Source organism: Phycodurus eques, chromosome 7 (genome assembly GCF_024500275.1).
Source record: "Phycodurus eques isolate BA_2022a chromosome 7, UOR_Pequ_1.1, whole genome shotgun sequence".
Taxonomy (NCBI): Eukaryota; Metazoa; Chordata; class Actinopteri; order Syngnathiformes; family Syngnathidae; genus Phycodurus; species Phycodurus eques.
In genome coordinates, this window is record NC_084531.1 from 31,739,855 (window position 1) to 31,763,462 (window position 23,608).

At 47.1% G+C, this 23,608-nt stretch overlaps 1 protein-coding gene across 3 annotated transcripts in view; it reads right to left on the minus strand.

Moving 5' to 3' along the window:
* Positions 1-11,308, minus strand: part of si:cabz01090165.1 (uncharacterized protein LOC100333421 homolog) — a 47,581-nt gene extending 36,273 nt beyond the window's left edge. For all 3 annotated transcript variants that reach the window (XM_061681662.1, XM_061681661.1, XM_061681660.1), the window contains exon 1: positions 10,798-11,308. The gene's annotated coding sequence lies outside the window, so the exon portion shown is untranslated. The remainder of the gene's footprint in view (positions 1-10,797) is intronic.
* Positions 11,309-23,608: the final 12,300 nt, after the last annotated feature.

The window sequence follows — 23,608 nt, forward strand, 5'->3', positions numbered from 1 at the left end:
CATAAAGAAAACAAAGCCACTCATTGGTTGCACATACCTATTTATAAAGCATAGTTATGAATATTATTGATGGTAAAGCCTCTTAAATGTTTTGGTGGGCCTTGGGATTTCAAATTGGGTTCCGGACCGGCACTTTTTGGGAATGACTGGGTTCGTGTTTTATTCAAAACATGTCAGAAAAAAAGGCAAAACTAAAAATCACTTTTCCAAAAGCTGAAGTCCATGAATGCCTTGTTTTGCCATCCCCATCAATCACTCAGCAAATGGTTTGCACCGTTGCAAGAAACACATATATATGTCATATTCATTTATCGAAACAAATTTAATAAACAAGTGCATTGAACCTTTATCAGAAAACTAGGGGGCTGATCAAAATTGTTGCCGCTTCAAAACCGATCGATAGTACATTTTCAGTTATACTATGAAAAAATATACAACATGCTATGAGTTACTTTTTCTCACTTTATTTCTGAAGTAACACTAAACAGAATAGTAATAAATAATCAAGTATCGGCTGAAATAAAGAGTTTGGTTAAAACTCTTCGGTTTTAACCAAACTCGGCTGAAATAAAGAGTTTGGTTAAAGAGCAATTATGAATATATGTAAAAATTAGACATTTCACTGAATAATTAACATTTGGTTTCCTCTATTAGATAATCAACAGTAATTTTCTATAATTCACCAAGTGCATATAGCAGGAAACAGCATTTTCTTGTCTACAAACATTATCATAAAGCTCGCTGCAAAGGCTAACAGAAACATCCATCCATCCATTTTCTGAGCCGCTTCTCCTCACTAGGGTCGCGGGCATGCCATCCCAGCTGTCATCGGGCAGGAGGCGGGGTACACCCTGAACTGGTTGCCAGCCAATCGCAGGCCACATACAAACAAACAACCATTCGCACTCACAGTCACACCGACGGGCAATTTAGAGTCTCCAATTTATGCATGCTTTTGGGATGTGGGAGGAAACCGGAGTGCCCGGAGAAAACCCACGCAGGCACGGGGAGAACATGCAAACTCCACACAGGCGGTGCCAGGGATTGAACCCCGGTCCTCAGAACGGTGAGGCAGACGCTCTAATCAGTCGCTCACCGTGCCGCCCTAACAGAAACAATCATACGTAAAGTCAAGCTGCGCGATTCCTACAATGCAATGTGGATTTTTTTTTTTTTTGCAATAATTAACATCCTTATTGTTGATTTATGTTGCACTGTTTTGTTTTTTTTTAATTTTTTTTAATGAAACCATTACTTTCGGTAGTGTCTGAGAGAAAGACCTCCTGGTCAATTCCTCTGCATGAATGTGCTCAACAAGGTGTCCACTGTAAAAAAAAAAAAAAAAAAAAAAAAAAAAAAAAAAAAAAACCTGTAATGAAGCTTAAGTATGGTGGGACACTTCCACCTGAGTGATATCTGTTCAGAGCATCAAGATTATGGGTTCAATCATTCTGAAATTCCTGTAATATAATAAACTTTGGCACGTTGAGCTATTGAGAGAGAACTGCAGGGTGTTCGTATCAATACTCAAAAAGGTAAAAAAGGCAAGTCTTTTCAAGTCAATGGGCTTGAGTCCTAATGAAGTCACAAGTCATTGCTGTTTAAGTCCAAGTCGAGTTGCAAGTCTTGTGACTTTGTCATTGACATTGACATTGTCAAGCCATGTCTAAAGTAATTAAATTCATTCATTCACAAACAACCTCGCTACCCCACTGTCTGACTTCAACAGCAGAAATGTGTGTGCATGAGTATGTGTGCGTGCGAGTGTGGGAATCAATGAGCCGAGTAAGAGCATGAAGTGCCGTTGAAAAAGTGCTTCGATCAACTCATAAAGAGCACCAATCAGCTGATCACATACCAAGGTCGCCATGACAACCACACCATCACGTCCATCCCGGCTGCCTCACACCATGGCACACAAATGCATGCCGAAAGGCAGACAGGAAGAAGTATGTTGAGATTTGATTGACTCTCATCGAGTGTGTGTGTTCATCAGTGTGTGTGTGTGTGCGCGTGTAGTTCTGTCGTGCAATGTCGCAGAGTATTTTCTCATGGAATATTTTGTGCGTTTTATGAAAAGACGAACATAGGATCAATGAAAAGGTTTGATGTTTAAATGATGATGAGAGGCTGAGTGCATGACTATTCACGAGCAGAGGTGACAGCTCCTGAATATTAATGAGCTGAATTATTCACACTAAAGGCCTGAAATGGCGCCGCCCCTAAAAGGAATTACTGTCGCACTCGCCGGAAGCCAAACTTGATGAGACCCGGCGGACTCGTTAGGACACTAAACCGACACTGACAGCTGGCGGTGGTACAAAGCGTACCTGCCGCCCTCGAAGACGCTGTCCACACTTCCTGTCTGAATAAAACATCAACACCAGCTTCTGTGCTGCTGCATTTGGCGCCCCCCCAAACGGCGTACGGGGGTCCGTATTGTTAGCACGCTTACCGGTTGGTGTGACACGCACAACATTTAGCAGCGATAGCTTGTTCGCCTTGCTAATGCTAACCACACGCTAACCACAAGGGATGTCCTGATCCGATCACATGATCGAAAATCCGGGTCGATCATGTGATTTTCAGTTGACCGAGCTCGGGTGAAAAGGATCTGTTTTATTCATTTTCTGAAATTTTAAATGTCACAAAGTAATACAATTATCCAAAGGTACAAAGTAATAATTTCATTTTAAATTATACAATGTAACTTTTCGGGGTGTTTTGTGTGAGAAGAGACTGTGTGTATGTGTTTGCGTGACACACAGTCAGTCTGCCTTGATTCTATTGGCTGGATGCACCACGCTCATTTGGAACAAGGAGACGCGACAGGGACCGCCCACCTAAAAGCAAGCTGAAAGATATTCTACTTCTAAATAAGTCTGCCAAACCGCCTCGCTGAACGTCGTCGTCAACGAGTCGAGAGAACGTCAGACAGGTTAGCAATTGACGCATTCAAAGGACTTCACATCAAATAGAAGTTAAACGCGTACGAATTATTCAAGGTATCTTGTTGCCCACTTGGTTGCATTAGTCTACATTTTAGACACACACGATAACTATGTAAATGTATTGTTTACCATGAATACGCTCAGACGAATCCCCCATACCATAATAAAGCTTTTATGAGTCATTTGTATGTATAAAAATGTACAACCCCAATTCCAATGAAGTTGGGACATTGAGTTAAACATACATAAAAACAGAATACAATGATTTGCAAATCATGTTCAACTTATATTTAATTGAATACACTACAAAGACAAGATATTTAATGTTCAAACTTATAAACTTTATTGTTTTTAGCAAATAATCATTATCTTAGAATTTTATGGCTGCAACACATTCCCAAAAAGCTGGGACAGGGTCATGTTTATCACTGTGTTACATCACCTTTTCTTTTAACAACATTCAATAAAGGTTTGGGAACTGAGGACACTCATTGTTGAAGCTTTGTTGGTGGAATTCTTTCCCATTCTTGCTTGATGTACAGCTTCTGCTGTTCAACAGTCCGGGGTCTCCATTTTCAAAGGGAGACAGGTCTGGACTGCAGGCAGGCCAGTCTAGTACCCGCACTCTTTTACGACAAAGCCACGCTGTTGTAACACGTGCAGAATGTGTTTTGGCATTGTCTTGCTGAAATAAGCAGGGGCGTCCATGAAAAAGACATTGCTTGGATGGCAGCATATGTTTCTCCAAAACGTGTATGTACCTTTCAGCATTAATGGTACCTTCACAGATGTGTAAATTACCCACACCGTTGGCACTAACACAGCCCCATACCATCACAGATGCTGGCTTTTGAACTTTGCGGCCATAACAGTCCGGATGGTTCTTTTCCTCTTTGACCCGGAGGACACGACGTCCACAATTTCCAAAAACAATTTGAAATGTGGACTCGTCGGACCACAGAACACTTTTCCACTTTGCATCGGTCCATCTTAGATGAGCTCGGGCCCAGAGAAGCCGGCGGCGTTTCTGGTTGTTGTTAATAAATGGCTTTTGCTTTGCAGAGTAGTTTCAAGTTGCACTTACGGATGGAGCGCTGAACTGTATTTACTGACCTTGATTTTCTGAAGTGTTCCTGAGCCCATGTGGTGATATCCTTTACACGTTGATGTTGTTTTTTGATGCTGTGCCGCCTGAGGGATCGAAGGTCACGAGCATTCAATGTTGGTTTTCGGCCTTGCCACTTACATGCAGTGATTTCTCCAGATTCTCTGAAACTTTTGATGATATTATGGACCGGAGATGATGAAATCCCTAAATTCCTTGCAATTGTACGTTGAGGAACATTGTCCTTAAACTGTTCGACTATTTTCTCACGCACTTTTTCACCAAGAGGTGAACCTCGCCCCATCTTTGCTTGTTAATGACTGAGCAATTCAGGGAAGCTCCTTTTCTACCGATCATGGCAGCCCCCTGTTCCCAATTAGCCTGTTCACCTGTGGGATGTTCCAAACAGGTGTTTGATGAGCATTCCTCAACTTTCTCAGTCTTTTTTGCCACCTGTCCCATCTTTTTTGGAACGTGTTGCAGCCATAAAATTCTAAGTTAATGATTATTTGCTTATAACAATAAAGTTGTTTAGTTTTAACATGCTTTGTGTATCGGAGCCGGAGGGCGATGCCAGAATTTCAGAATGCCAGAGTGCCAAGATGCCAGGATGGGAGAATGCTGTTTCCTGTCATGTCTTCTTTCGTGTTGTTCCATCGTGTTTGCCCACACGCATGTTCGGTTTCACCCTGGACGCTCACTTCTTGGAACACGAGTATTTCATACGTCACAAATTCCGCAACTTTTTGCGTTTTTTCTGTGTGAAAGAGGCTGCAGATGATGGACTACAGGCACACGCCACCTCTCGTGAGATCATTACCTCATCACGCTGTCATCAAACGAAAACCTGTCATCGCAAATTGGCATCATGTCATGAGAAATCATGTGATCACGTGACGAGAAGTCATGTGATCACATGAAAAAAATCACGTGATCAGATGAAAAATAATCTGATCACATGAGAAGTCACGTGATGAGAAATCATGTGATCACATGATGAAAAATCATGTGATCGTGTGATGAGACGTCTTGATCACGTTATGAGAAGTTACGTGATGAGAAATCATGTGGTGAGAAGTCACATGTTCAGACGTCATTGGATGAAACTCGTGTGATGTGGTTTCATGCACACATACATAAATACACTTGAGATAATTTTAGAATGCACACACACACACGCACACACACACACACACACACATGCTGACATCTGCTGTTGCTTTTAACCCGAAGGAAGTGGCCCATCCTGATTGGTCGCCCTCACCTGTTTGTGCTCCGTCATGCTGCGCTGACATTTACCCGCCGGCAGGGGGTGCCGAGAATTAGGGATGGGGTTGATAGCAAAAGCACAAATTTTCGTGGACACCCAAAAAGGGATTATAATCGCCTATCAAACCATCACTTCTGAATAGCACAAGTCATGATCCAAAACCACTGAGGCAGAGACTCATGACATTTCAAACACTTACCAACATCCTGCAGCAGCATTTGCCACGGAAAAAAACACATCAGAATCGTAAAAAACAACAACAAAAACATTTGGGATTAGGTTCCCCCAAAATATGCCATTTGGGGAATTAACAAATGCCAAACAGAAAATAGTGTATCAAAGAATGCATGAATGAGTTAAAGAATGAATGAATAAATGAATCAATGAAATTACTAAATTGACATGAATGAGCGAATGAATAAATTAATGTGTCAATGAGTGAGTGAGTGGATCCATCAGTGAATGAATGAGTGAATGCACGAACGGGCAAGGGAGTGAATGAATGAACGAGTGAATGCGTTCGGCTCACATGTGCATCTTTTTCCGCAATTGTCAAAAAAAAAAAAAAAAAAAAAAAGTACCGGCATTACCCGATAACGAGCAACCCTTTATTGCTCAGTGACTGTTTTTTGTCAATGTCTTGATGTCCCAAAAGGATTCTCTGTCAATTGACTGTCTGTTGTCGTACTCGAGCGGCTCCAACTACCGGAGACAAATTCCTTCCTCGTTTTTTGGACATACTTGGCCAATAAAGATGATACTGATTCTGATTCTGAAAAAAAAAAACAACGCCATTGGCTGAACTTTTATCATTTTTGCGGTCGCGTCACGTGACGGGTGAGCACTCTGTCGCTGGCCATGTCATCAGTGTCGGCATCGTGACGGTGCAGCGGAGGAAGAGGAGGCGGTCGGCCAATGGGAGCGCAGCAGCGGCCAAGCGGCCAGATGGCCGAGTGGACGCCCGGGACAACAAACGGAAAGTTGACAGCTGACGGATTATAGGCGGTAATAGCACGCGGATTCCTGTCGCCGCTTAAACTGCAAAAGGTGTGTGGGTGTGGCCAATCACAGTCAAGCACTTCACCTGCCAATCAGAACCACTCACATGGTCATGTGATCAGCTCGGTGACACTTCTGAAGACGCCACAAGATGCTCTTCATTGATATCCAACTAAGGAGCTTGCCAGTTAACCACTTAACTTTCTAGCTAACCCAAACTAACCAGCTAACTTGCTAGCTAACCCTAACCCTATCATCTAGTTAACCCATCTAGCTAACTAACTAATTAACTAACCAACCAGCTCGTCAACTAACTAGCTTGTAAAATAAGCAGCTAGTTAACAATGTAACTGTTAAAGTAGTTCACTAACTACTGTAAGTAAGTGACTACCCAGCTAGTAAATGATTTTACTCATTTCGCTGTTTAGGGAGGCACGGTTCAGGTGGTAGGGTGGGCTCTCCCAAGGGGCAGGTTGTGGGTTTGATCCCGAGCCCCTGTGATCGTTTCAGAGTGCCCTTGAGCAAGATAGTGAACCCCCAGTTGGCCTGATGTGGTGTCCTCAGGCAGCCAATGATGAGACAGTGTTAAAACTTGCGGAGTGAGGAGGCTTCCAAACCTGCTCCATTCTAGTGATTGGGGAGTAAGGAATGATAAAAGATTGCGAACACTTTCACAATCATTTACCCATTCCTTACTTCCAAATCCCTACAAACGGGTTTTTAGTGGACACTTGAAGCAACTATCTCGGAGGTCCACAAGTTGTAGTGACCAATCCATCCACACTCAGCATTTTGACAGTCTGACATTTTGGGGAAAATCTTGTCAAGTTGCTACTGCAATGTGTCAAGTGTCCCGTTGAGATTTGGTGCTATATAGATAAAACTGTATTGAAGGGAATTAACTAACTGGCTAACTCACTAACTTGCTACCTAACTAATGAACTAACTAACCACCCACCTACCTAACTACCTAGCTAACTAACTGAGTAGCTAATGATCAAATTCATTGACCTGTTAGCTAACGAGCTAACTAATAACCTTGCCAAGTCAGTAACAAGCAAGCAGCACATGCCAAAAGTCACTTCCTGTCTTCTGAGTGGACGTGGTCACTGTCAAACTACATCCAATCACAGTTGACTTTGATGGTCACTCGTTGGTTCTAAACACAACTTTTATTTGGTTAATGTAGAGACGCACAAAAATGGCACAAACAACTACACTTATTTTTTTCTTTTTCTTTGGACTACGTCTTCTTCTTTTCTGTTCATTTTTCGCATGTTGAGCTCTTGACTGCCCCATGTGACCACATCACAACAAAACAATCAATTGGTGAAGGCGCAAACATCCTAATCCCCGCTGAGATCAGATCCCCCCAATCCCCCCCATCGCTGGACTACAACAGACAGCCTGACACACGTGCACTCTCATTGATGATACGTGCACAAGCACACACACACACACACACACACACACACACACAGATACACAGATACTCTCAAACACACGCACCCACAAAAACACATACAGTTGAACCTCAATAAAACGGACCCCGATATAAGGGATATTGGATAAAACGAAGCACCGGAACCAAAATGTCCCAAAAAAATTTCCATTTGTCACTTAAACTGCCCCCCTCCTTGAGCCATCACCTTATCGAGGTGGAGGGGTTTGTGTGTCCCAATGATCCTAGAAGCTAAGTTGTCTGGGGCTTTATGCCTCTGGCAGGGTCACCCATGGCAAACAGGTCCTAGGTGAGGGACCAGACGAAGCATGGCTCCAAAAACCCCTATGACGAGTACAATAAATGGATTTAGGTTTCCCTTGCCCGGACGCGGGTCACCGGGGCCGCCCTCTGGAGCCAGGCCCGGAGGTGGAGCTCGAAGGCAAACAAACGCCTGGTGGCCGGGCGTGCACCCATGGGGCCCGGAAGGGCACAGCCCGAAAGGGTAACGTGGGTCCCCCTTCCCATGGGCTCACCACCTGTGGGGGGGGCCATAGGGGTCGGGTGAAGTGCGAGCTGGGCGGTGGCCGGAGGCGGGGACCTTGGCGATCTGATCCCCGGCTACAGAAGCTGGCTCTAGGGACGTAGAATGTCACCTCTCTGGCAGAGAAGAAACCCGAGCTGGTGTGTGAGGTCGAGAAGTTCCGACGAGATATTGTCGGACTCGGCTCCACGCACAGCTTGGGCTCTGGTACCAGTCCTCTCGGGAGGGGTTGGACTCTCTTCCACTCTGGAGTTGCCCACGGTGAGAGATGCCGAGCAGGTGTGGGAATACTTATTGCTCCCCGGCTCGGTGCCTGTATGTTGGGGTTCACCGCGGTGGACGAGAGGGTAGCCTCCCTCTGCCTTCGGGTGGGGGGACGGTTCCTGACTGTTGTTTGTGCCTATGCACCAAACAGCACTTCAGAGTACCCACCCTTTTTAGAATCCTTGGAGGGGGTACTGGAGAGCGCTCCCGCTGGGGACTTTATCGTTCTGCTGGGGGACTTCAATGCTCACATGGGCAATGACAGTGAGACCTGGAAGGGCGTGATTGGGAGTAACGGCCCTCCGATCAGAACCCGAGCGTTGTTCTGATATTGGACTTCTGTGCTCATCACGGATTGTCCATAGCGAACACCATGTTCAAGCATAAGGGTGTCCACACGTGCACTTGGCACCAGGACACCCTAGGTTGCAGTTCGATGATCGACTTTGTGGTCGTGTCATCGGACTTGCGAAGTCACATCGAGTCCGAGTGGACCATGTTCCGCGCCTCCATTGGTGAGGCGGCCGACCGGAGCTGTGGCCGTAAGGTGGTTGGTGCCTGTCGTGGCACCGGTAGTTGGAGCCGCTCTAGTATGACAACAGACAGTCAATTGACAGACATTGAGACAAAAAGACATTGAGAAAAACAGTCACTGAGCAATAAAGGGTTGCTAGTTATCTGGTGATCCCGGTACAAATAAAAAATTATTATTATCATTTTTATTTATAATTTTTCCTCCTCTACCACTTATAGCAGTTTGAATGACTAATATAGCAATAGTCCGGTGCAATGACCATTTTGCAAAGGGCGCCCAGACTTCAAGGAATGTATGCAGTTTAAAGTGACTAGTAACGCGATAGTCTGGGACAATGTTGATTGTGCAAATGTTGCAGATACTCCTCAGTCAGTGTGCAAGTGGTGCAGATGCTACTCTGGCATGAGTGGCCAGTATATGGTCAACAACAGATATGCAAATAGTGCAGCGTGGTGAGACTACCACAGTGAGTGCACAAGTAATGTATAATTGGCCCGACAGAAATGTGACAAACTCAAGACAAAAAAAAAAATTGGCAGCATGTTGCAATGGAAATGTAAGTATACAGATATAGATATGACTAGATCCAATTCCAAAAGACGTTCCTCTTGGCGGCCATGTCATGATTGTTCTATCTATTGTATATTGCGCATAGACTCCAGCGTAGAGAGAGAACGGCATGGCTGCGGTGTTAACTCTGAGGAATACAAAACACAAGTCTCTGGAGTCTGGAACATGCTTTTTTTGGTACAGTAAAATTTTTTGTGAAGCTGTTCGCCTTTGGCAATGGATTTGGAAGTAGGAAGCACACTAATTCCTCGCGGCTCATGAAAGCGACTCGCCTATGATGAGTACTGTACGTCAACAACGTCACCCATAACCAAGCATACCGGCATGGCAAGTTTGGATAAAATGTGAAACTTTAAAACATTTTCAAGCTCTTTTAATATTTATTTACAAAAGCTTCCTGGGCGTTTAAGGCAACAGAAAAAAACCCCTAAAAAAACAATAATTTTGTACTGTACAGTAATATGGGTACACACAAAAAATAGTGCTTCAATGTAACGGACAATCTGCTATAACGGACGCCCCGCCCCTATTAGTTAGTTAGTGTTGTATCGAGGTTCCACTCTACACAGAAACATACACACACCTACATGGAAAAGAGGAAGGAAGGAACGTAGGAAGGAAGGAATGAAGGAAGGAAGGAAGGAAGGAAGGAAGGAAGTTTTCCGCATTTTGTAATGATAAATGTAAAACCCCTGCGCTCATCACTTTCCTTTCCCGTGAAACCCAGAAAGTGCTCCTGATTTTGAACACGTGACATGCTCTGTGCTGTTCCACTGCCATATCCAATACCCTGCCCACCCCCTCTCTCCCACACACTCACACAAGCACACAAACACACACATTCACCCCCCTTTCCCCTCCTCCCCCTCCCCTCGGGTTTCTCATGCTCCCCTGATGTATAATAGATGAGGCAGTAACAGGCACGCGCACAGGATCAAGTATCACATTCCTGCACGATGGGGGGTGGAGGATATGGTATCCTAGCATGTATCAATCCACACACGTACGCGCAGGGGATAATGGCAGCGTATAATCAAATTACGACGATGATTCACTTGCCACCAACTGAGAAAACATCAAAGGCAGCTGCCAATCAACGGAAACGTGAGCAATCTTACCATCATCGTGAGGACATCCAAAGATTCCGTGCCAGGGGCTGCTTGGGGGGGTGGGGGTCCTCGGTCGTGGATGGTCAGTCGGGGGAGACGAAAGGTGGGGGGGACCGACACAGCTGTCCCGTCATCAATCAAACATCCAAACGGGTAAATCCCATCACATATCGCCAATCATCATGCAGATTGCACGATCCTGCAGATCGTGCAGGTGCTGCCCTGCCTTGATCTGGGCGGGGTCCTGGCTCGGCTCGGTAACACGTGACAAATAAAAAGCCAGACAATTGCGAAATCCCGTTGTTCCACCTTCTTCCTCCCGCACGCCTCTGCAGTGTGCGCGCGCACCAAACTGTCAGTGTGTGCGTGCTCGTCTTATCTCTTCAAAAGCCGCCACCACGCTCAAGTCTCCTCGACCAACTTCAAGACCTTCCTTGCTTCCTTCCCTGCTTTATTTCTTGCTTCATTCTTCCTTTCACACAGCAAACTTAGAGAGGTCGTCTCCAGAGTGCTTGAGGGAGGCGGGCACGCGCAGGAATGAGCGAGGGAGAGGAAAAGAGAAGAAAGGAGAGAGGATTGGAACAAAACGACAAGCCCCGCCCTCCACCGGTGGCCATCTGTCAATCACACGTTTGTCCTGTGGCCCGAGGGAGTCCACGCCGTGCACACATGCGGAGAAGCAAATTAATTGCCTGTCAGAGTGTAAAAGAAAAGATGTGAAGATCCATCCATCCGTTTTCTACCACTTATCCGAGGTCGGGTCGCGGGGGCAGTAGCTTTAGCAGGGATGCCCAGACTTCCATCTCCCCAGCCACTTCATCCAGCTCTTCCAGTGGGATCCCGAGGCGATCCCAGGCCAGCCGAGAGACGTAGTCTCTCCAGCGTGTCCTGGGTCGTCCCCGGGGTCTCCTTCCGGTGGGACGTGCCCGGAACACCTCACCAGGTAGGCGTCCGGGAGGCACCGAATCAGATGCCCCAGCCACCTCATCTGGCTCCTCTCAATGTGGAGGAGCAGCAGCTCTACTCTGAGCCCCTCCCGGATGACCGAGCTTCTCACCCTATCTCTAAGGGAGAGCTGCGGAGGAAACTCATTTCGGCCGCTTATATCCGGGATCTGGTTCTTTCGGTCACGACCCACAGCTCGTGACCACAGGTGATGGTAGGAACGTAGATCGGCCGGTAAATTGAGAGCTTCACGTTTCGGCTTAGCTCCTTCTTTACCACAACGGACCGATACAAGTCTGCATTACTGCAGACGCTGCACCGATCCGCCTGTCGATCTGCCGTTTCATTCTTCCCTCACTCGTGAACAAGACCCCAAGATACTTGAACTCCTCGACTTGGGGTAGGATCTCATCCCCGACCTGGAGAGGGCACACTACCCTTTTCCGTCTGAGGACAATGGTCTCAGATTTGGAGGGGCTGATTCTTATCCCAGCCGCTTCACACTCAGCTGCGAACCGCTCCAGTGTGAAATGGAGATCACGGCTTGATTAAGCCAACAGAACCACATCATCTGCAAAAAGCAGAGATGCAATTCTGAGGCCACCAAACCAGACCCCCTCTACGCCTCGGCTGCGTCGAGAAATTCTGTCCATAAAAGTTATGAACAGAATCGGTGACAAAGGGCAGCCTTGGCGGAGTCCAACCCTCACCAGAAACGAGTCCGAATTACTGCCGGCAATGCGGACCAAACTCTGACACAGCCCGTATCAGGGGACTCGATAACCCATTCTCCCGAAGCAGAGGCGTGTCAACCGGGACAGCCCCACAACATCCAGAGCTTTTAGGAACACCGGGCGAATCTCATCCACCCTCTGGGCCTTGGCACCAAGGAGCTTTTGAACTACCTCGGTAACCTCAACCCCAGAGAGAGGAGAGCCCACCTCAGAGACCCCAGACTCTGCTTCCTCATGGGAAGGCATTTCGGTGGAGTTGAGGAGGTCTTTGAAGTATTCTCCCCAGCAACTCACAAGCAGCGCCCCATCCCCACTATACACAGTGTTGATGGTGCACTGCTTCCCGCTCCTGAGACGCCGGATGATGGACCAGAATTTCCTCGAAGCCATCAGGATGTCTTTCTCAATGGCCTCACTGAATTCCTCCCACGCCCGAGTTTTTGCTTCAGCGACCACCAAAGCTGCATTCTACTTGGCCAGCCGGTACCCATCAGCTGCCTCAGGAGTCCTACAGGCCAAAAAGGCCCGATAGGACTCATTCTTCAGCTTGACGGCATCCCTCACCGTTGGTGTCCACGACAGGCACTGACCACCTTACGGCCACACCTCCGGTCGGTCGCCTCAGCAATGGAGGCATGGTCCACTCGGACTCAATGTCCCCCGCCTCCCCCGGAAAATGAGCAAAGTTCTGTCGGAGGTGGGAGTTGAAACTCCTTATGACAGGGGATTCTGCCAGAAGTTCCCAGCAGACCCTCATGATACGTTTGGGCCTGGCAGGTCGGACCGGCATCTTCCCCCACCATCGGAGCCAACTAACCCTAACCCACTAGGTGGTGATCAGTTGACAGCTCCGCCGCTCTCTTCACCCGAGTGCCCAAGACATGCGACCGCAAGTCCGATGACACGGCCACAAAGTCGATCATCGAACTGTGACCTAGGGTCTCCTGGTGCCAAGTGCACATGTGGACAACCTTATGTTTGAACATGGTGTTCGTTATAGACAATCCATGTTGAGCACAGAAGTCCAATAACAGAACACCGCTCGGGTTCTGATCGGGGGGGCCGTTCCTCCCAATCACACCCTTCCAGGTCTCACTGTCATTGCCCACGTGAGCAAGTAACCCAGCAGAACGATGGAGTGATGGCGAAGTCCTTATTGAAACCAGGGGAGAGGTTGTTATATTCTTCTGGGACCCGGGAGAGATCAGTTGTAGTAACTGGTGGCTGAGGTGTGCTGGAAGTCGGGACGGCCGAAAGAAGACAGTGGGAATGGCAGAAGTGACTCCAACCAGTGATTGACAGGTGGGTCCAATCGATACCGGGGTTGTGTTGTTTGAGCCAAGGGATGCCAAGGACTAATGGAGTTTCCGGGGAAGGAATGACAAATAGCTGGAGGGTTTCACAGTGATTACCTGAAATGAGCAGGTTGAATGGTGCAGTTTGGTAGGTGACAGGGGAGATGAATCGCCCGTCCCGGGGCGTAACCTTCTTAGGGAACGGGAGGGGCTTGAGGGGAAGCTGGAGCTGACATGCGAAGCCCTCATGAATAAAACTGTCATCTGCACTGGAGTCAATGAGGGCTGTGACTGGTGTGTTGCAAACTGAACCAATAATACACGCGGGAACGGTGTATGGGAGGGAGAGCTTGGGGAGGTGTTGGTTTGGCTCACCACGGCGCGAGGTCGGGTCGCGGGGGCAGTAGCTTTAGCAGGGACGCCCAGACTTCCCTCTCCCCAGCCACTTCATCCAGGTCTTCCGGGGGGATCCCGGGGCGTTCCCGGGCCAGCCGAAGGACGTAGTCTCTCCAGCGTGTCCTGGGTTGTCCACGGGGTCTCTTCTCGGTGGGACTTGCCCGGAACACCTCACCAGGGAGGCGTCCGGGAGGCATCCGAATCAGATTTTGTTTTTATTCTTTCAACACTGATTTTGTGTACCAACTGACATGTCGTTCATAACATATATACCTATGTTGTGAATTTTATAAAACAAGTCATTTTATCTTTCCAATTACAAAGGGTTCAGTGAATGTGCAGATGAATCTGCGGAGTTCAGAACCTCCAACAAGGTTAAAAACAACTGCGTTAGCATTACGTTAACGTGGTTAGTAAGAGGATAGCATGAAGTTAGCATTTGTGTTTGTGTTCATGTGTGTGCGTGTATGTGTGCCTGTTAGCATGAGTGTGATAAACAACATTTGCACATACACACACTGTGCGTGCATGTGTGTGGGTGCCGGAAGTCATGCATGGTCTCTCCATACAGCAAAGCTCAATTTTTACTGTGGTCATCTCGCCTCATGCTAGCACAACAACATGGAGGGTGCTTGTGTGGGTGCGCCAATTCATTATTTAGTGCCTGTGCGTGTGTGTGTGTGTGTGTGCGTTTAGGTGCGTGCACGCGCGTGTGTCTGTCTGTGCGTGCGTGTGTGTGTGCGTGTGTGTTTGCACACAGTGTTTGTATTCCCATCACGTCTTCACACTTCAGCGCTCAGCTGAGACTCGGCAGCATTGAGGACCGGCATGAGGTTTCCGTTTCCTGCCGCAACTATCACATGTGCATTCGCACACAAACACACGCACACACAAACACACACACACACACAAACACACATGCGCGTGCACAGACACTCACTCACTCACACACACACACACACACATAATGGACATCATACTTGAACGCATGACAACACTCGTTCCTTCATTAACTCATGAGAAACATCACGCCATGATAAACATTAAGCAAAGATAAATATGACACCATGTCGAACTTCCCAACTTGACATGAGGAACATGGGAATCATTACATCATGAGAAACATTAAGCCCCGAACAACTTTATGGGCTTATGCTGTATGAGGAACGTCACATCATCAGACATGTCACACCATGATAAACATCCTGCCATGAGGAACGTCACATCATTAGATATGCACTACCATGAGGAACATAAAAACATGACAAACATCAGGCCAAGAGGAACGCAAGAAACTCGACAGTCTTCATTCAAGCTAAATCATCACATCACAGGATTAGCAACACTGCTAACTGTCAATAAGTTCCGCACAAACACACAGACACATGGCGCATCAATCAGATACACAGCTGGTGCTTTGTTCTTGATGACGCGCCCCTCCCCATCCATGACAAACTAACTCTGTGTGTTTGTTTGTGTGTGAGCACAGAGTGTTCCGGACGTTCCCGAAGGCTTCTTAGATGTTGTCTGTTGTCCATCTGCGTTTTTTGTGTCTCCAGGACCTGGTGTACGAGCACATTCCACCTGCGGGTTTGGTCTCCAGGTTCTGGTGTACGAGCACATTCCACCTGCGGGTTTTGTCTCCAGGTTCTGGTGTACGAGCACATTCCACCTGGAGTGTTTGTATTTATTTGTCCGCTCTCTCTTCCCCCCCATTGTCTGCACTTGATTGTTAATAATAAAAAAGGATTGTCGGTACCCCCCTACCCACCATGACATGACACCACTGTCATCGGCCTCATCAAGGACGGTGACGAGTCTGCATATCGACAGGAAGCGGAGCGGCTGGAGCTGTGGTGCGGCCGACACAACCTGGAGCTGAACACGCGCAAGACTGTAGAGATGATCGTGGACTTCAGGAGGCATCCTTCGCCACATCTGCCCCTCACGTTGTCCAGCTGCCTTGTGTCAACCGTCGAGACCTTCAAGTTCCGGGGAATTACAATCTCTCAGGACCTGAAGTGGGCGACCGACATCAACTCCGTCCTCAAAAAGGCCCAGCAGAGGATGTACTTCCTGCGGCTTCTGAGAAAGCACGGCCTGCCACCGGAGCTGCTGAGACAGTTCTACACAGCGGTCATCGAATCAGTCCTGTGTTCTTCCATCACAGTCTGGTTTGGTGCTGCTACAAAAAAGGACAAACTCCCGACTGCAACGGAAAATCAAAACTGCTGAAAGGATTGTCGGTACCCCCCTACCCACCATTGAGGACTTGCACGCTGCCAGAACTAAGACAAGGGCGTGCAAAATCCTCTCGGACCCTCCGCACCCCGGTCACCAGCTCTTCCAGCTCCTTCCCTCAGGTAGGTGCTACCGATCAATGCAAACTAGAACTAGTAGACATTCCAACAGCTTCTTCCCTCTTGCGATCAACTTCTTAAACACCTAACCTATAATTCCATTTCAATAAGATGGCAATATTTCGACTTGAGTTCGTTGTCACATTTCTGTGGGGCCAATTATGTATTATTGTGCACTCACTGTGGTTGTCTCGCCATGCTGCACTATTTGCATATACTGGCCACTCATGCCAGAGTAACATCTGCTCCATTTGCGCACTGATTGAGGAGTATCTGGAACATTTGCACAACCAACATTGTCCCAGATGATCGCACTACTCGTCACTTTAAACCGCATACACTCCTTGAAGTCTCTGCACAATGGTCATTGCACCGGACTGTTGCAATATTAGTCATTTGAACTGCTCTAAGTGCTAGAGGACTCCATCTTTTTGCACAATTGTTTTTTGTCAATGTCTTTATGTCTCCAAAGTGTTCTGTAAATTGACTGTCTGTTGTACTAGAGTGGCTCCGACTACCGGAGACAAATTCCTTGTGTGTTTTGGACATACTTGGCAAACAAAGATGATTCTGATTCTGATTCAACGAATTTGAGCAAAGTGCACTGCACAATCATTCCCAACTGTCGACTTGTGAAGCCCTTTGAGACTCTGTTATGATTAAGGGCTATACAAATAACCTTGAGTTGACTGCAAAATACGTTGCTCTTTGCAGATTCATCAATTACGCCCGTAGCATTTTTTTGGGATATATTTGTTTGACCCCTCTTCAGGCTGAGTTTAATATAAATTTTCCAATGTCCATAAATCATGTCATGCATAGGCACTGAATTTTGTCCAATCCGGTAAACATGCAACCAACTTCCGCATTCGGCAAAACAGCTCTAAAGCAAAGTAAAACAAATTTATTTATATCGCGCATTTCATACACGAGGTAACTCAATGTGCTTTACATGATTAAAAGCATTTAAAAACAAAGAAAAAAAACAGATAAACATTTAAAACAAAGAGAAAAAAATAAAAGTACAATTAAAACAGCGTACAGTGCAAGAAATATCATTTTAAAGCGGAAATGCTCTAAAAAGCAAAAGAAAAAAAGAAGAGTTTTTAAACTGGACATAGAAACATTCACACTTGGGGCTGACGTCACACTGTTGGCAACTTATTCCATTTGTGTGCAACATAATTGTCATGGTCTGTGCCCTGCAGTTCCTTTTTTGGAACTAAGGTGGCGCTTTGTGCCTCGCCTTTCCCTCTCTCTCTCCCCAACAATCACCACGTCCTCGTTTGCGCACCTGTTATCAATCAGCACTGAATATATGCCTGCCAGATTCAGGAATCCAGCGCCAGAGTATTTACGCTTATTCGATGATTCCTTCGTGTGCGTTCAAATAGATTACTTGGCTACCTGCTATTGTACTAATCCTCTTGTGTCCTCCTCCGGCCCCAGTGCTCCTTCTGTCTCTCTCGATTCGCTGCCTGCTCCAGCCATGCCCTCAAACTCTTCCACCTGCCCACGCTCCCTCTTCCAACACCTTCCCTGTTACAACGGACCACCATCATTGCTAGGATATCCTACCCACCTGAGCTGCTACTGAAAATAACATTCTCATCTACTTCCTCCCCTCCACCTGCTCCAATGGTTACAAAATAACTCCTTTCCTCCAGGTAGGACCTGAACCATTTAAGGACTGTTCGATTTATCCTACCCACGTTTTCAACCTGTTCAGTAGTATATTATGATGTACCGTATCAAAAGCCGCAGAGATCCAACAAGACCAGAAGTGACACTTTTCCCGAGTCATTATTCAACCTATGTCATGGTCTGTGTTTTGGTTTGGGTTGTGTTTAGTTTTGTTCCATGTTTTCCTGTGTTCCATGTTTGTCGTGTGCTCATTAAGTTGTTGTGTCCACCTGTTCTCGTCTGCTTTGTGTCGACCAATCAGCTCTCTCCAGCCACTCATGTCTTGTCCAGGTGTTCCTCGTTGTCTTGTCTATCTGTTTGTATTTAGTTCCCTGGTTTCTTTCAGTTCTTGTCGGTTCATTGTCGTTGTCACATGTCTCTGCCATGTCATAGTCGTCAGTTGTCTTTATCATTGCGGTATGTTATTGTCAGGTGTCATTCTCCCTTTCTATTCCACGTGTTACTCACAGGTCATAGTTTGTTTCCAGTTTTAGATATTCGAGTGTTTCTTTGTTACTTTGATTTGATTGGTATCTGTTGTGGGACTTTGTTTAGTTTTCCCTTTTTGAAGATTAAATATTATTTTGAGACTCCCGCACTCCTGCCTTGCCTCCCTGCTTCCCTGCAATTGGGTCCACCATGTTCTTGCCTTGCGTTACTCGCCCTCGCCTTAACCACGTACGTGACAGAATGAACCGACCAGAACAGGACCCAGCGGGAAGAAGATGGCGTCACCCTGGACACCACCAAACTGCCTCCCACCGTCCTCAGCCTGCCATCCATACCTACCCTCCTCCAGTAAGCCCAATCGTTCAGTCTTTTCTGTCCTTTTCATCGGGTCCCCCCACTTGTCCTAGTTATTCACCATGCCCTACTATTTTACATCCACATGTTTCTTTAGATTCTGATTTTTCTGATTGTGAAGATGGCCCCGATTTAGTTAACCTTCTGTCTGATTCTAACTCTGACACAGACTTAGATTTTTCTGGTTCCTTCCCTAGTTTATCCCGTCCTCGTCAGTTTTTGTCACGTCTCCTCATTTCCAACCCCAGTGAGTCCAAAACCTTTCCCTCGGACCTTTTCTTGGTCACCCGTTTGGCCCTCTACCCGGGACCGCCGCGTGGTGGCCAACGGAGGCGCCCAAGTAAAGGTCAAATTTTGCCCCCTCGTTTTTTCCCTGTTCACAAGTCACTTAATTTTTCACCTGTTCCCACACGTTGTTCCACGGCTCCAATTAAGTCACGTCCAGTCAAACCTGCCCCCAAGCCACCATGTTCAGTACCAGCCATTTTTCCTAGTTCACCTTCCCGAGACCTTGTGCACTCTTCCACTCCCGTACCCTCTACTCCCTAACCTCAATGGCGGCAGGCTGAGGAAGCGACTGCAGGCCCCGTTCCTGCTCCTCGGCAGCTGCGACAGGCTCCCGTTCCTGCTCCTCGGCAGCTGCGGCAGGCTCCCGTTCCTGCTCCTCGGCAGCTGCGGCAGGCTCCCGTTCCTGCTCCTCGGCAGCTGCGGCAGGCTCCCGTTCCTGCTCCTCGGCAGCTGCGGCAGGCTCCCGCTCCTGCTCCTCGGCAGCTGCGCCAGGCTCCCGCTCCTGCTCCTCGGCAGCTGCGCCAGGCTCCCGCTCCTGCTCCTCGGCAGCTGCGCCAGGCTCCCGCTCCTGCTCCTCGGCAGCTGCGCCAGGTTCCCGCTCCTGCTCCTCGGCAGCTGCGCCAGGTTCCCGCTCCTGCTCCTCGGCAGCTGCGCCAGGTTCCCGCTCCTGCTCCTCGGCAGCTGCGCCAGGTTCCCGCTCCGGCTCCTCGGCAGCCGCGCCAGGTTCCCGCTCCGGCGGCGCTCGTCCAGCGGCCGCCACCCGTCCTCGCTCCGGCGGCGCTCGTCCAGCGGCCGCCACCCGTCCTCGCTCCGGCGGCGCTCGTCCAGCGGCCGCCACCCAACCCTATTGCCTGGCCCCTGCATTACCATTGGCTTCGGCACCGTGGCCGTCCGCCTGAATGGCCCTGCAAAGACCCTGGTGCTTGGCGTCCTGGACGACCTCCTGAACCGCTCAGCCAAGCACCTCACCCAGGGTGGCCTGGATGGCCACCAGACTGACCTGAGGGGTGGACTCTGTACCCTCCTCCAGGCCCCCTTTCGCCCACCCTGGGTTGGTGACTTTTTGGTTGTTGTTTGGGGAACGTCTGGGATCCGTTCCTTTAGAGGGGGGGTACTGTCATGGTCTGTGTTTTGGTTTGGGTTGTGTTTAGTTTTGTTCCATGCTTTCCTGTGTTCCATGTTTGTCGTGTGCTCATTAAGTTGTTGTGTCCACCTGTTGTCGTCTGCTTTGTGTCGACCAATCAGCTCTCTCCAGCCACTCATGTCTTGTCCAGGTGTTCCTCGTTGTCTCGTCTATCTGTTTGTATTTAGTTCCCTGGTTTCTTTCAGTTCTTGTCGGTTCATTGTCGTTGTCACATGTCTCTGCCATGTCATAGTCGTCAGTTGTCTTTATCATTGTGGTATGTTATTGTCAGGTGTCATTCTCCCTTTCTATTCCACGTGTTACTCACAGGTCATAGTTTGTTTCCAGTTTTAGATATTCGAGTGTTTCTTTGTTACTTTGATTTGATTGGTATCTGTTGTGGGACTTTGTTTAGGTTTCCCTTTTTGAAGATTAAATATTATTTTGAGACTCCCGCACTCCTGCCTTGCCTCCCTGCTTCCCTGCAATTGGGTCCACCATGTTCTTGCCTTGCGTTACTCTCCCTCGCCTTAACCACGTACGTGACAACCTAATATCATTTAGCACTTGAATAAGAGCAGATTCTGTACTGATGGTGAGTTCGAAAACCTGATTGAAATTTGTCAAAAAGTCCATTTAAGTTCAAGAAATTGCTGAGTGGATTAAAAATAACTTTCTCAACAATCTTGGCGATGAAAGTGAGATTTGAGATGGGTCTGTAGCTTGCTAACATGGAAGCGTCTATTCTTCAGAAGAGGGTTAATGGCAGCTACTTTAGGAGCTTTAGGAAACTCGCCTGACTGAATGAGCAATTGATTATTTGCTGCAAATCAGCTAGCACAGACTTTACAATAGCTTTGACGCCTCGACACCATTATCCCCGAACTCCTCTCCTCCAAGCTTCTTCAGATCTGCATCTCGCCTGCCATCTGCCAGTGGATTTACAGCTTCCTGATGGGCAGGACACAGCAGGTGAGGCTGGGGGACACCACCTCATCTACTCGCACCACCAGCACTGGGGCGCCCCAAGGTTGTGTCCTCTCTCCGCTGCTCTTCTCTCTCTACACGGAGGACTGCACCTCAACGCAAACTCCTGAAGTTTGCAGACGACACCACAGTCATCGGCCTCTTCAAAGACTGTGACGAGTCGGCATATCGACAGGACGCGGAGCGGCTGGAGCTGTGGTGTGGCCGACACAACCTGGAGCTGAACACGTTCAAGACTGTAGAGATGATCGTGGACTTCAGGAGGCATCCTTCGCCACAGCTGCCCCTCACGCTGTCCAACTGCCCTGTGTCAACCGTCGAGATCTTAAAGCTCCTGGGAATTACAGTCTCTCAGTGATTCCCCTCCTCCCCCATGTTTGGGAACAACTGCATCTTTTTGTCCTTCAGCCTTGTCAACAAGGCCACTTTTGGGCTGCTGAATGACGTACACAGTAAAAAACATTGGCAGCCAATAACTTAACCCCTTGTCTAATTAGACAGAAACCATCTGCCTTGTAAAGATGTCTCCGCTCCCAAAAAAAGCGTAAATTGTCAATGAAATTGTCTCACCGCTTACTCCCGGTTTGGGTGGATGGCTCAGGAGACTGGGACGTCTACAGTGTCTTTTTCAATACACAAGATGTCACCAAAGAGCCAGAAAAGATTACAGTAGTTAATGTTTAGGCTTCATTGGTGTTCACGAATATCATATCCATCCATCCATTTTCTGTACCGCTTATCTTCACTTGGGTCGCGGGCGTGCTGGAGCCTATCCCAGCTCTCTTCGGAAAGCTTTATAAATGCATGATATACATGTATTGAACTTTTGTCCGAAGACACCAGCCATAAAGAAAAGTAAAATATTCGTAAATTTGGCATTAAACTATAACGCCATCCAAGCGTAGTCATGCTCGTTAGCGTAGCATACACAGGAAGTCTGTTAACCTGTTTTCCGGGTTTGGTCAAGTAATGTTCTGCATATAGCGGATTGCAAACACTAATCGCTCCGTCTGGTGTTGACTCCTCGCTGGCCAGCAGCACAGTCAGCTCCTGTCATCCTGGCCGTTCAAAGTATATGCATGGTGGATGAATGAATGAATATAAACTCTTTCCTATCCTACTTTTAATTTCTATTTTAAAAGGATTTATTGTGTGTTTACTTTTGCTTTGAAGGGAATAGATGGCTGACAGTATGCAGATACCAGTTGTCAGTAGCTGTGTGACTATTTGATTCCTGGAATTTACAGAACAAAGACTTTAAAGCAATTTATTGTTTAAATGTTATGGAGTAAAGTAATGTACATGACGCACCAATTGTCTGGAAGGTTTATGATTATTTTTTTTGGGGGGGTGAACATTTTACAGTATATTGAGTTAAAAGTACTTACTGTTGAAACTTTTAGTAGTGAAGAAAATACTTGAATTTATCAGTTGTAGTTTAAAGTCTAACAATTATGAAGTTGAATAAAGTACCCATCTGCTGTTCAGTCTATGGAACTGGCCGTAAAACCTGTAAAAAGCAAAATCAAAAAAGTAAGGCAAGAATTACTTTCCCAGGTTACCGATTACATTTTTGAAGGAGTAATTCAGTTGCTAATTACTTTTGGGTAAAACTAATTCATAAGTATAACTAACTAGCTTAGTAATGCCTAGATCAGACTACAGGATTTTAGGCCGGTTATTATCCTGTTTGCTATTGTGGCCGATTCCTCAGATGAGGCCTGACACATTTTGTCGGGAACAACAAAACTTCTTGTAGTGTGACATAATCCACAACCAACAATTTGGCCCTATGATAGCCCTACGACGCCAAAAGGAAAAGTCTAGAATGTTTGATTTTGTGGGTAAATCTTCCGTGTAGCAACTAGCAACCCTTTATTGCTCAGTGACTGTTTTTTTTTTTTTTTTTTTTTTTTTTTGTCAATGTCTTTAAGTTCTCAAAAGTGTTCTCTGTCAATTGACTGTCTGTTGTGCTAGAGCGGCTCCAACTCCCGGAGACAAATTCCTTGTGTGTTTTTTTGGACATACTTGGCAAATAAAGATGATTCTGGTTATGTTATGTTATTATGATATTATTGTTAGTATTTGATGATAACTATTGTTACCTACATGTTGTTGTAGGTTAGAACCTTTAAATGGCTGGTGCTGCGTGTGTGTGTGTGTGTGTCTGTGTGTGTGTATGAGTGTGTGCGTGCTTGCGTTTGT